Genomic DNA, 10,196 nt, shown 5'->3' with positions numbered 1-10,196 from the left:
TTCTAGATTAGTTTCCTTGTGTACTTGTGTACTTATGTCTCTATGTGTATAAGAGAGAAAGAAATAAATTTATTCTCCTCCAGTAAGTTTATGTTGTAAATTTATCTTGTTTATTGGGTTTCCTACAAGAAGAAAACTTTTTTGGATGATCCTAACCTATTGGTGAAAGGTCTTGAGTTCATGTTGAAAGCTGTTTGGTTTGTTTTTTTTTTTGGCTAGGCAATTGAGGTTAAGTGACTTGCCCAGAGTCACACAGCTAGTAAGTGTTATGTATCTGAGGCCAGATTTGAACTCAGGTCCTCCTGACTCCGGGGCTGGTGTTCTATCCACTGTGCCACCTAGCTGCCCAATATTGAAAGTTTTAATTTCATGTCATATGAGGAATTGCAGACTTAAGGACTTAGGATATGATAGCTATTCTCAGGTATTCAAAGGGCGATCACATAGAAGAATTATTTTTTTTCTACTTGGGCCAAAAGGGTAGAAAAAGCATCAATGGGTAGAAGTTGCAAATAGGCAGATTGGGGTTTAATATTACGAAAAATTTCCTAACAATTAGAGCTGTCTAAAAATAGAAAGGGCTGCTTTTTGAGGTCATAGATTCCTACTCACTGGAGTTCCCAAACAAAGAATAGATGACCACAGCAGATAGATTGTAGAGTGGGTTATTATTCAGGTATGGCTTGGACTAAAAGTCCTTCCATGCCTGACATTCTGTGATTTTATATTAATAACTATCAATGACTTCATGTGTAGGTTTTCCCAGGGATTTTTGTCCTTCTATAAGATAATTCCTTAACTTAAAGGAATGTTTAATACTTATTATACATTATTCTTTCTTTGCACTAGATATCTTCCATGCTGGGAACACATTCCCTCCTTACCTTTCCCTTTTAGAATGCCCAGTTTTCTTCAGCTCAAGCTCAAACTCAGCTGAAACACTACTTTCTACATAGAGCCTTTCCTTTTTTTGACCCCTCCCACTAGCTGCCATCCCTTTCTAAAAATAAAAAATTACCTTGTATTAATTTTCTATTTTTCTGCAATAATTATACACGTACATGCTGTCCCTCCTGATAGAAATGCAAGCTCCTTGAAGGCAGAGACTGGTTTTTGTTTTTGTTTTTTGTATCTCTGGCACCTAGCACAGTGCCTGGCACATAACAAGAGCTTATTAGCTGCTTTATGATTGATAGCCACTGGTGACAGTCTGGTAAATGAAGTATTTAGGAGGCAAGAAGCTTTCTTGGTGCCCATCAAGTGACTTCACTTAGGTAACTGCCTATGCAGCCTATTTGTAAAACTTTGTTGAAATGGTATCTTGTTCTGGTTCCCCTGACCCACCCCCTTCTAGTTAGTATAGTAAGTTTGTAAGCTGCCAGTATAAAGTAACAATAGCAGGAATTATGATCGCAAAGGGGAATGTAGAAGTCATTTACATATTGTCCTATAGATCAATACTTTGCAAATTGTATCATATATTAACTAAAAATCACATCTTGAGACTACGTGCCACAGCAGGGGAAGCCCTCTAGACCTTGCTGTCAGAGACTTTTGCTCCTATGAGCTTTTGTAAAGCTCAGAAAGCTCCAGACATCTGGGTTAAGACCAGTAGAGCACCAAATGCTACTGATAACTTTGAGATGATGTGGATATGTTAATGAACTAACCCCACGGTGGTGGGGATAAGAGCTAGTCTGTCCCCCACCAAAACCCTATAGAAATGAGACACCAAACTCCTGACGTCTGAGCATTCCTCCATCTCCATCTGGGCACACACTGCCCAAGTGTTCCCAACTCCAGCTCTTGGTTATATGAGTGACTCTCCCTCTTCCCATTCTCTTCCCCATCCTGCCTGGCTTACTCCGTCCCTCCCATGCCATCTGCCTCTGTAGCCTCCACCCTCTGCATCAGCTCTGTACTTTTTGTGCTGTTTGCCCCTGCACCCTCTGTGTCTTATTAAAACCTTACTTCCCACTGCCATTGTGGTTTTTCCTGGAGAAGCAAAGAACCAGGAGTGCCTGTCCCCATTTCATAAATTAATTAGCAATTCACTGACCTGAACTCTGCTTACCATAATTGAAATGAACTACAACCATAGGGTCTACATTTGGTTTTAGGAAACAGCATCTGGGAGATAGGAAACATCAGCTTCCCTGAATAACTGCCCATCTATTTCCTAGAAGTACCTCTGTATGCTCTCTGGAATGTCTACATAGGTGGCTTAGTCATTGGATACTTACCTCCAGATTATTTATGGGTAACTACTGTGCAAATAATAATAATAATAGTTACAAAATAATAGCAAAATAAATGGGAGAACTTTTTTGTTTGATACATCATTTAATATAATTATGTCTCATCATAAATGCTGTAAAAATCCTTGCACTTAAAGTTAATCTTTATTTTTAAAGGATTATTTGCATGGAAACAAGGTTTCCATTTTTTCCCCATTGTCCTCTGCCTTAAAGTTACATTTTGGTAGTGGGAACAAGAGTGAAAATATAAGAGAAATGGAACATCAAAAGAAATGAACAATTATTGATAGTTGATAATTAATGATTCCCCTCCTTCCCCCAAAATGAAATGTCAAATAGATAGTGACAGCTTTAGATCCAGTAACTCCCTTAGGGGGGAAAGATTTTCTGCACTATGTCTTCTTTCCTATTTGGTGAATGAAGATTAAAAAACTCCCCAAAGAAATGTCTTCATAGGAAAAATAGTAGTAAAATTTAACCTCATTTTCATAGGTATGGGAAAAGGTCTTCTGATAATGATAAAAAGAAATAATGACATTTCCATTATAATTGATTAAGGATAGATTGAGAATACACTACATTCCCAGCTATGTGCTAGGCACTAATGGAAAGATACAGAATAGAAGCCACTTTTCTTGTCCTCAAGTGACTTACAATCTTACTGAATGGAAGATTACAATTTATACATACCATGAAACAGGTAATAATGTTGAACACTAAGTGAGTAAGGGGTTTCAATGGCTTGTGCTTCAGAGCCCTGGTTTCAAACTCAAATAAAACAGGGGCCACTGAACTATACACAAGGATATTTGCAGGCTGTATATTGACTTAGAAAAGCCATATATTAGTATTATTCATGTTTTATATATTTTAATATTTATTTTGTTAAATATCTCCAATTACATTTTAATTTACTTCTGACTGTACTCAGGAGCATTAGGGACTGCATGTTTGACACCTTTGCTCTACAGCAATGATCTTCCAAAATGGGGGTCTTGGTCTGACCCCAAAATGATATTAATCAGCTAATCTGAGAGTAGAAGAATCCTCCACATAGCTGCCAAAATGATTTTCTTAAAAAAAAAATAGCATAATCATGTTACTCCCCTACTCAATAAATGTCAGTGACTCCTTATTGCCTCTAGGAACAGTCCTTTGTGTGTCATTTATACAGTTTGCTATCTAGTCCCAATCTACCTTTCCTGCTTTTATTATACATTATACCTTTACAATCTGGTCCCAATCTACTTTTCTAGTTTTTATTATATGTTACTTCCTGTCACATACTCTATGATCCAGTCATACTGATGTTCTTACTTTTCCTCACATACATCACGTCATCTCCCATTTGTCCCTATGCCTTTTCAAAGGTTGTCCCCCATACCTAGAAGGCACTCCCCTCACATCCCCTTACTTGGAAGCCTTTGTTTCTTTTAAAACTCATCTCTCAAGTGTAACCATCCACACAAAGTCTTTCTTGATTCCTTCCCATAGCTTCTAGTGCCCCCATAACTACTATGTATTTATTCTGTATACATTTTATATATGATTATATATGTACATGTTGTTTGCCTTGATAAAATGTATGGTCCTGAGGGCAGGGACCATCTCATTTTTGCCTTTGCATAACATCTAAAACAGTGACTGCCTGGCTTAGAGTAAGTGCTTAATAAATGTATGTTGATTGACTGGTTAGGGAAGGTTTCATGAAAGATGGGACTATGAGTATGGTCTGTTCTAGAAAGAATGAGAATGCCAACCTGGATGGAGTGGAGGGCACGTGTATGCTTAGAGCACTGAATACCCAATCTCTGCCAATGAGGAGAGTCTTATATAAATGAACTTTGAGCTGTTGGTTATATAAGTAAATTCAAAATATAGGATGTCCCAAAAGCATTATTAGAATTTTAAACTGTAATGGCTTAAATTATAAAATTTTATATTTTATTGTATATAATTTATAAATTTAATATTTATATTGAATATAAATGGCTTAATATAAAAATTGTATACAGAATGGGGGGGGGCAGAAGCAGTGGTAGTAGGAGAATACTAACAATTAAGGTGGAGGCCGTGCAGGAGGCAGCCCTGATCTGAGCCTTTCAGGGTCTCAGGGCTTCCAAGAGTGGGGAAGCAAGCAGAAAAAGAATACCACATATGAGATGTAGATCATGCAAAGTTCCAGGTCTTAAATATTACAATTCTGTAACCTAAGCAAGGGTTAAAAGAGATTAGAAGGACAGCAGTGTGCAGAATGGATTGACATAGGCTAGGAATGGAAAAAATAACACTGTTCATTACATATAAAAGCAGCTAGGTGGTAGAATGGATAGTGTACTGGGTATGGAATCAGGAAGATCTAAGTTTGAATACTACCTTAGACTCTTACTAGCTGTGTGATTCTAGGCAAGTCATTGAGGCTCTTTGTGGCTCAGTTTCCCCATCAGTAAAATGAGGGGTTTGGACTCTATGACCTTTAAAAACTCTTTGAGCTCGAGACCTCGTGATCCTACGAATTACCCTGGCATGAGGTGATAAAAGCCTGGACGAAGAAGGTAGGATGACAATATACAGGATGAGGTAGGGTAAGTGGAGGCCGATAGGTCCAAAGAGATCTTCATGATTTCAAGAGTGGCTGATTGGGAGAATGATGACATCATGCATAGAAACAGGGAAACTGGGAAGGGGAATTGTTTTAAGTAAAAGTTCTTTAATATCTTATTAGATCACATTGATTCAATTCATTCATTTGCTAAACATTTCTTAAATACTTGCTGTATGTGGAGTACTATGACAGGTGTTGACGGAGATACAAAGCTTGTGATTCTCACAAATTAAAAAATGTAGACTACTTTTCATAGTCTCACAGAAGGGGCTAATAGAACAGGCTGTTAGGCAACCAACTTCCTTTAGTATACCTTTCCAGTATATATATATCATAATGTCTTATTTCCCTTCATTTTACAAAGTGAAGATGGAAGGAACACTTGAAGTTCTTTCCATAGTATGATAGTTCTAACAGAGGAAACTTTCATTTATTCAGATGAGTGTCATGATAATCAGCAGGAAGGTGTTATTTGCTTTCCCTTAAGCTTATCTCTGGTTCCTTAGCCTGATGTTTATACTCCTTCCTCTTTCATCTTTATTCTTTAATTAATTTTCTTTTTTGCAGCTGCCTCCATTTTTCTGTTTTTCTTCTTTTACTCTCTCCTTTGACCTACTTCTTACTTTGATTATTTTATCTGTTTTCCCCTTCCTCTCATTCTAGGATGAATGAAAGTTTTAAAAATAACAAATAAGGAAAAATGTTTAAAGGATTGAAGCAATTTAGAAGACTGTCTTTTACTTTATAGAATCCAAATTCCCTCAGAGTAAGAAATTATGTTTTGCATTACAAAGCTTTCCTCCACTTTGGACACTGATAGAATGCTAAACCATGAACAGTTCTCTTTTTAAGTTGCTAATAGCTTGTAATTAACCAGAAGCAATACTGACTAATAGGAGAGGAGGGACACCTGGTGGCAGTTGATAATTATAAGTTAAGGAAGAAAATTTGGCCAAAGAAATAAAAGCGATGGAAAAGATAAAAAGTGGTAAAGACCAGTCTATCAATAGGACAGCAGATTTTTATTAAGCATCTATTAGGTGTCTTTATATTTCCAAAACTTAGGTCAGTGCCTGGAATATAGTGGGTGCTTATTAAATGCATGTTGACTTGACAGTCCCTGTGTTAAGTAGTGGAAAAATAAAGAATGAAACAATCCCTGCTCTCAAGAAGCTTATATTGTGGGCTGGGGGGTAGGGCGAGACAACACGTACATATTTTAGTATATACAGAATAAATACAAAAAAACCCACCACACCACCAATTGTAGGGGAGGGGGAATGATAATCCTTTCACTATTCTATTTAACATAAAACAATGATGAAGGAGGGGGAATTAGAAAGAGGGAAGAAGAGAAAAAAATCAACCTAGCAATAGAAATAGAGCAGCTAAAGAACTGTGACCACATCTAGGGAAAAGAGGTCAGCAGAAAATCAGAGTGGAAGAAGGGGAGGGAAAGAAAAACATAAGCCTTAGAGTAAGGAAACATCTGCTTTTTAAGCCCTGATGTGCCATTGAGACTTTTCCTTTCCCTTCCAAGCTTCTGCTCCAGACACATTGCCTGGTAGCAAAGCTGGAGCTAGCTCCTATTGTCTATCAAGAGATAATTATTAAGTTTTCAGGGTGAGCATTTACTACTCCAAAATCAGCAAAATGCTACAGATCAGGACTTGATTTACTGTTTTGTTGACAGTCTCGATTTAAGAAAGTGATAAAGTAAATGTTAGTCAAGCAGGTCAGTAGTAAGATAGAAGGCTGGGGTGGGGGGTACCTAGGTAGTGTAGTGGATAGAGCACTGGCCCTGGAGTCAGGAGGACCTGAGTTCAAATCCGGACTCAGACATATAACATTCACTAGCTGTGAGACTCTTGGCAAGTCGCTTAACCCCAATTGCCTCACAAAAAAAAAAAAAAAGATAGAGTGATGGACCCGAAGTCAAAAAGACTAATATTCCTGAGTTCAAATTTGGGCTCAGACACTTACTAGCTGTATGACCCTGGGCAAGTCATTTAACCTTGTTTGCCTCAGTTTCCTCATCTGTAAAGTAAGCTGGAGAAGGAAATGGCAAATCACTCCAGTATTTTTGCCAATAAATCCCCAAATAGGCTTACAAAGAGTGCTACATGACTGAAATGACTGAACAACAACAAAAAAGCTTAAAAGTGTATTCCACATACATTTTCCCCACACGTACCCAGTTATTAAACATTTTCCAAAGTATCACTGTCTGGTATTACTTTTTATGGAGTCTATTAGCTATTTATTGATTTTTATAAGACTCCAGACTACATAAATGCTGGCTTCCTACTTCCTAATGAAGTGAAGACATATTCTAATATTCTACTCAGATAAATCAGTCAGTGAATCACTCAGTTCCCAAAGCCTTCATACAATGCCCTAGGTCAGGGAAAATAGTATAACTGGTGGTCTTTGCTCTCAAGGAGTTTACAAGCTGGTACAGGATGATAGGATTACCAATCTGGAGATGGAAGGGACCTTAGAAAGCATCTAGTCCACTCCGACTTAAGTGTCTTACCCAGAGTCTCATAAGTAGCAAACTTCAGAGGTATGATTTGAACCTGGGTCTTCTGACTCCAGGGCAAGTCTTCTTTCCACTCTTATGTAGAGATGAGGCTAAGATTATAGAAAACAACAGTAAACAAGATAAAATTAAGCTCTAAATTGTGTGATACATTTTGAAACACCTCATTCAGAAAAAGAAAGCATTATCAGGGATAGAGTAATCAAGAGAGGATTCATGGGAGTCTCTGAAGGATGAGCAGGATCTGGATGGGCCAAAGGGTCAGTAGAGGACATTGAAGCTGAATTGTGGTTTTAGAAGGATCTTCACTGGAGGTATTTTGACACTTCATAGAGATACACAATAACAGAATCAAAGAAATGGATGAGAGTTCAAAGGTCATAGAGTCCAATATACGGTTGTCATGGGTTGACAATGCCAAAGAAGTTGTCCTCTATTAGCCAGTCAATTGAGGATTAATCTTTCCACACTTAGGACAACAGACACAATCCATTACCAGGATCATACCTGAAGCATTTCCAGCTTGGTAGAACCCACTGAAACTATTCTTCTGAAACCCAAGTTTATCTCCTTGTAAGAAGGAGCATTGAATAAAGACTTTCAGGGATACCTTGAAAGTACTATCTATTTAATACAAAATTCACTGTATTTGTATGGAAATTAAAACATATATACACAAATCTATATCCACAACATCTCTAACAAGTGGTAATTCAGCTACTTCTTAAAGACTTCCAGTGGGGGGGCAGAGCCTAGACATCATCTTTCAAGAAATTATTGAGGAAAACTGCCCTGATATATTAGAACCAGAGGGCAAAATAGAAATTGAAAGAGATCCCCAAAGGAAAACTCCTAGGAATATTGTAGCCAAATTTCAGAGTTCCCAGGTCAAGGAGAAAATATTACAAGCTGCCAGAAGGAAACAGTTCAAGTACTGTGGAAACACAATCAGGATAACACAAGATTTAGCAGCTTCTACATTAAAGGACCAGTAGGGCATGGAATATAATATTCCGGAGGGCAAAGGAGATAGGATTACAACCAAGAATCACCTACCCAGCAAAACTCAGTATAATCCTTCAGGGGAAAAATGGTCATTCAGTGAAACAGAGGACTTTCAAGCATTTTTGATGAAAAGACCAGAGCTGAATAGAAAATTTGACTTTCAAATACAAGACTCAAGTGGAACATGAAGAGGTTAAACAGGAAAGAGAAATCATAAGAGACTTATTAAGATTGAGTTGTTTACATTCCTGCATGGAAAGATGATATTTATAACTCATGAGACCTTTGTCAGTATTAGGGTAGTTGGAGGAAAAAAATTATATGTATTTATATGTAGATAGATACAGAGAGAGAGAGAGAGAGAGAGAGAGAGAGAGAGAGAAGAGAGAGAGAGAGAGAGAGAGAGAGAGAGAGAGATAGAGGGCACAGGGTGACTTGAAGATTAAAGGGTCATATCTGGAGAATAAAATTAAGGGATGAGAGAGGATTATACTAGGAGAAGAAGAAAGGGAGAGGTAGAATGGGGTAAATTATCTCACAAAAAAAACAAACAGAAAAGAAAAGTCTCTTTCAGTGGAGGGGAAATGGGGGAAGGTTAGAGGGAATGAGTGAATCTTATTCTCATAGGATTTGGCTTAAGGAGGGAATAACATACACATTCAATTGGGTATGGAAATCTGTCTTACCCTACAGGAAAATAGGGGGAGAAGGGGAGAAGAGAGCAGGGGGATGATAGAGAGGAGGGCAGATTGGGAAAGGGGGTAATCAGAAGTAAATACTTCTGAGGAGGGACAGGGTCAAAAGAAAGAATAGAATAAATGGGAGGGCAGGACAAGATTAAGGGAAATAGAGTTAGTTTTTCACAACATCTCTACTATGGATGTGTTTTGCATAACTGCACATGTACAGCCTATATTGAGTTGCTTGCCTTTTCAATGATGGTGGGTGGGGAGGGAGGAAGAGAGAAAATTTGAAACCTAAAGTTTTAAAAACATATGTTTAAAAAAATGTTTTCACATGCTACTGGGAATTAAGAAATACAGGAAATGGGGTACAGAAGTCTATCCTGCCCTACAGGAAAATAGAAGGGAAAGGGTATAAGAGAAGGGGAGAGAGATAGAAGAGAGGACAGACTAGGGGAAGGGATATTCAGAATGCATGCCATCTTAGGGTGGGGGGAGGCGGGAGATGGGGTGAAAATTTGGAATTCAAAAACTTGTGGGAGTGAATGTTGAAAGCTAAAAATAAATAAATTTATATTTAAAAAAAAGACTTCCAGTGAAGTAGAACCCATTATTTCCCAAGGCATTTCCCATTCTACTTTGAGAGGCATTATGGATAGAGTGCTGGATTTGGAGTCAGCAAAACCAAGGCTAGGATCCTGATTTCGACACTATCTTTGAGGCTTGGCCAGTCACTCACTTTATATGAGCTTCGGTTTCCTCATCTGGAAAATAAAAATAGACCCTGCTATTTGGCATTTAAAACCCTCCTCTTCTTACACATTAGTCCACCCAAATAGCTTTCATACTATTCTTCATATAAGACATTCCATTCCATCTGCCCTTCACACTTACCTCAATCTTACAGAATCCTGTGGTTGTTTTAAGACTCAGAGCAAGGACTACAGAAGACCTCTTCTGATTCCTACCTCACCACAAAGACACCTGCTAGTGCTGTCCCTTGTATTACCTTGTATCTATTCTGGTATACGCATATGTTGTCTCCCAAGGTAGAATCCCTACCCACTTGAAGGTAGGGATTGTTTGACTCTTTTTCTTCCTTC

Source organism: Phascolarctos cinereus, unplaced genomic scaffold (genome assembly GCF_003287225.1).
Source record: "Phascolarctos cinereus isolate Bilbo 61053 unplaced genomic scaffold, phaCin_HiC Scaffold_1;HRSCAF=81, whole genome shotgun sequence".
NCBI classification, from domain to species: Eukaryota; Metazoa; Chordata; class Mammalia; order Diprotodontia; family Phascolarctidae; genus Phascolarctos; species Phascolarctos cinereus.
This window is presented reverse-complemented; position numbering follows the sequence as displayed.